We start from the raw sequence: 5,000 nt of genomic DNA on the forward strand, positions 1-5,000 counted from the left end.
ACGCACACCATGTAAACACACCCTTTTGGCACGGACTTCACACAACACAAACCACCACAAGGAGGGGCCTCGCTTTGTCGTGTATGCTACCCCCGTTTGGCAACCTGACGGTGCTGAAAGCTCACAAAACACAGGGCTTCCCACAAGGCCAGCCACTTTGAGGCAGCTGTAAGCGCACCACACACACCCTACGTGGGGTGGGGAGGGAAGGAGCAGGGGTCGACCCCACATGCCTGCAAACCTCTAGAGCGGCCTTACAATGCTCGCTACTCTATGGACCGGCAACGGCAATTGAAACCAACCCTAAAATTCTTGCACAGTTGGCAGCCTTCCTTGGCACAAGACCAAACAGCGCAGCGAACCCGTGCAGCACCAACCCAAGGGGACAGCCTTCCCCACACACTCTGGAGGAGAAGAGGCTCCCTCGGGCTGAGTCACACAGCTCAAGATACTCGCTCATTCACGGAAAACTTGGGAAACAAAACCTGCTGACACACACCACTTATGCATCGCATGAAGATTGCCATTGTCCATACACTTGTGCAGGTGCGATGGAAATATTTTCTCGTTTTGGTGTATGCTATATTTTTACAGACAGCTACCGACAAACGGTAGAAATTAGCGGGGATAGGCCTCAGACATTACCCAAAGCTCCGGGAACGTGAGCGACGCAAGACGAATGGGCATTTTAAAGCAGATCTATGGCAGTTACTGACAGTGCCTGGCGTGGGTTACTTGTCTCCGTTGTCGAGAGGGGAAGACGACCCATGTATATGTAAAGGGCGATTTTTTTAGCAACCGTTAAGGCTGTTTTTCCCCTTCACTTGTATCGAGAGGGAAGCAAAGAACATGTATGGCGTGTACGTTTTTTTACGAATTTTCATTAGCAATCTAACGACATGAATTGCGAAGACGTTTTTTGAACAATTGTATTCCTTTCCCAAAACATCGAGTGTTAGTGTATAAAACCGCTAGAGAAAATAAATTGGCAGGCGAAACTTAAAAAGGAGAGACCCATGAACAGCATGGCCAGGCGGCTCACCTCGACGTTTTTCCCCCGAGCAAAGTCCGCCGAGACCCCCTGTATCCCACGGGGATGTACTGGCGTGCACTTAAAGGTTGATGCCGCTCTGTTACTTGGGAAACGAACCACAAGCCAAATCCAGCTAATTTGTGAATGACTTAGCTCTCCTGCTTTCTCGAGAACGTGCTTTTTTCGTCGGATGAAACTTCCACAGGCTTTTCCAGCAGATTTGCACCTGCACTCAAAAAAGTCAAAATTTTTACACATAGACCCCATCAAACGGGAGAAATTGGCCCGGATTGCTCTCATGTGCGTTACGGGGCATCGTTTCTCTCGCGCCGAATTCTCTCGAGCTGGGAAATCGCTCATTTTTGCGTCGCCAAATATCGTACGAACGCCGTGAAACTTCCACAGGCTTTTTCAGCAGATTTGCACCTGCACTCAAAAAAGTCAAAATTTTTACACATAGACCCCATCAAACGGGAGAAATTGGCCCGGATTGCTCTCATGTGCGTTACGGGGCATCGTTTCTCTCGCGCCGAATTCCATCGAGCTGGGAAATCGCTCATTTTTGCGTCGCCAAATATCGTACGAACGCCGTGAAACTTCCACAGGCTTTTTCAGCAGATTTGCACCTGCACTCAAAAAAGTCAAAATTTTTACACATAGACCCCATCAAACGGGAGAAATTGGCCCGGATTGCTCTCATGTGCGTTACGGGGCATCGTTTCTCTCGCGCCGAATTCTCTCGAGCTGGGAAATCGCTCATTTTTGCGTCGCCAAATATCGTACGAACGCCGTGAAACTTCCACAGGCTTTTTCAGCAGATTTGCACGTGCACTCAAAAAAGTCAAAATTTTTACACATAGACCCCATCAAACGGGAGAAATTGGCCCGGATTGCTCTCATGTGCGTTACGGGGCATCGTTTCTGTCGCGCCGAATTCCATCGAGCTGGGAAATCGCTCATTTTTGCGTCGCCAAATATCGTACGAACGCCGTGAAACTTCCACAGGCTTTTTCAGCAGATTTGCACGTGCACTCAAAAAAGTCAAAATTTGTACACATAGACCCCATCAAACGGGAGAAATTGGCCCGGATTGCTCTCATGTGCGTTACGGGGCATCGTTTCTCTCGCGCCGAATTCTCTCGAGCTGGGAAATCGCTCATTTTTGCGTCGCCAAATATCGTACGAACGCCGTGAAACTTCCACAGGCTTTTTCAGCAGATTTGCACCTGCACTCAAAAAAGTCAAAATTTTTACACATAGACCCCATCAAACGGGAGAAATTGGCCCGGATTGCTCTCATGTGCGTTACGGGGCATCGTTTCTGTCGCGCCGAATTCCATCGAGCTGGGAAATCGCTCATTTTTGCGTCGCCAAATATCGTACGAACGCCGTGAAACTTCCACAGGCTTTTCCAGCAGATTTGCACGTGCACTCAAAAAAGTCAAAATTTTTACACATAGACCCCATCAAACGGGAGAAATTGGCCCGGATTGCTCTCATGTGCGTTACGGGGCATCGTTTCTCTCGCGCCGAATTCTCTCGAGCTGGGAAATCGCTCATTTTTGCGTCGCCAAATATCGTACGAACGCCGTGAAACTTCCACAGGCTTTTTCAGCAGATTTGCACGTGCACTCAAAAAAGTCAAAATTTTTACACATAGACCCCATCAAACGGGAGAAATTGGCCGGGATTGCTCTCATGTGCGTTACGGGGCATCGTTTCTCTCGCTCCGAATTCCATCGAGCTGGGAAATCGCTCATTTTTGCGTCGCCAAATATCGTACGAACGCCGTGAAACTTCCACAGGCTTTTTCAGCAGATTTGCACGTGCACTCAAAAAAGTCAAAATTTTTACACATAGACCCCATCAAACGGGAGAAATTGGCCGGGATTGCTCTCATGTGCGTTACGGGGCATCGTTTCTCTCGCGCCGAATTCCATCGAGCTGGGAAATCGCTCATTTTTGCGTCGCCAAATATCGTACGAACGCCGTGAAACTTCCACAGGCTTTTTCAGCAGATTTGCACGTGCACTCAAAAAAGTCAAAATTTTTACACATAGACCCCATCAAACGGGAGAAATTGGCCGGGATTGCTCTCATGTGCGTTACGGGGCATCGTTTCTCTCGCGCCGAATTCCATCGAGCTGGGAAATCGCTCATTTTTGCGTCGCCAAATATCGTACGAACGCCGTGATACTTCCACAGGCTTTTCCAGCAGATTGGCACGTGCACTCAAAAAAGTCAAAATTTGTACACATAGACCCCATCAAACGGGAGAAATTGGCCGGGATTGCTCTCATGTGCGTTACGGGGCATCGTTTCTCTCGCTCCGAATTCCATCGAGCTGGGAAATCGCTCATTTTTGCGTCGCCAAATATCGTACGAACGCCGTGAAACTTCCACAGGCTTTTCCAGCAGATTTGCACCTGCACTCAAAAAAGTCAAAATTTTTACACATAGACCCCATCAAACGGGAGAAATTGGCCCGGATTGCTCTCATGTGCGTTACGGGGCATCGTTTCTCTCGCGCCGAATTCTCTCGAGCTGGGAAATCGCTCATTTTTGCGTCGCCAAATATCGTACGAACGCCGTGAAACTTCCACAGGCTTTTTCAGCAGATTTGCACCTGCACTCAAAAAAGTCAAAATTTTTACACATAGACCCCATCAAACGGGAGAAATTGGCCCGGATTGCTCTCATGTGCGTTACGGGGCATCGTTTCTCTCGCGCCGAATTCCATCGAGCTGGGAAATCGCTCATTTTTGCGTCGCCAAATATCGTACGAACGCCGTGAAACTTCCACAGGCTTTTTCAGCAGATTTGCACGTGCACTCAAAAAAGTCAAAATTTTTACACATAGACCCCATCAAACGGGAGAAATTGGCCCGGATTGCTCTCATGTGCGTTACGGGGCATCGTTTCTCTCGCGCCGAATTCTCTCGAGCTGGGAAATCGCTCATTTTTGCGTCGCCAAATATCGTACGAACGCCGTGAAACTTCCACAGGCTTTTTCAGCAGATTTGCACGTGCACTCAAAAAAGTCAAAATTTGTACACATAGACCCCATCAAACGGGAGAAATTGGCCGGGATTGCTCTCATGTGCGTTACGGGGCATCGTTTCTCTCGCTCCGAATTCCATCGAGCTGGGAAATCGCTCATTTTTGCGTCGCCAAATATCGTACGAACGCCGTGAAACTTCCACAGGCTTTTTCAGCAGATTTGCACGTGCACTCAAAAAAGTCAAAATTTGTACACATAGACCCCATCAAACGGGAGAAATTGGCCGGGATTGCTCTCATGTGCGTTACGGGGCATCGTTTCTCTCGCGCCGAATTCCATCGAGCTGGGAAATCGCTCATTTTTGCGTCGCCAAATATCGTACGAACGCCGTGAAACTTCCACAGGCTTTTCCAGCAGATTTGCACGTGCACTCAAAAAAGTCAAAATTTTTACACATAGACCCCATCAAACGGGAGAAATTGGCCCGGATTGCTCTCATGTGCGTTACGGGGCATCGTTTCTCTCGCGCCGAATTCTCTCGAGCTGGGAAATCGCTCATTTTTGCGTCGCCAAATATCGTACGAACGCCGTGAAACTTCCACAGGCTTTTTCAGCAGATTTGCACCTGCACTCAAAAAAGTCAAAATTTTTACACATAGACCCCATCAAACGGGAGAAATTGGCCCGGATTGCTCTCATGTGCGTTACGGGGCATCGTTTCTCTCGCTCCGAATTCCATCGAGCTTGGAAATCGCTCATTTTTGCGTCGCCAAATATCGTACGAACGCCGTGAAACTTCCACAGGCTTTTCCAGCAGATTTGCACCTGCACTCAAAAAAGTCAAAATTTTTACACATAGACCCCATCAAACGGGAGAAATTGGCCCGGATTGCTCTCATGTGCGTTACGGGGCATCGTTTCTGTCGCGCCGAATTCCATCGAGCTGGGAAATCGCTCATTTTTGCG

The sequence above is a fragment of the Lampetra planeri genome, chromosome 4, assembly GCF_965212315.1.
Source record: "Lampetra planeri chromosome 4, kcLamPlan1.2.h2, whole genome shotgun sequence".
In the NCBI taxonomy this organism is placed as follows: domain Eukaryota; kingdom Metazoa; phylum Chordata; class Hyperoartia; order Petromyzontiformes; family Petromyzontidae; genus Lampetra; species Lampetra planeri.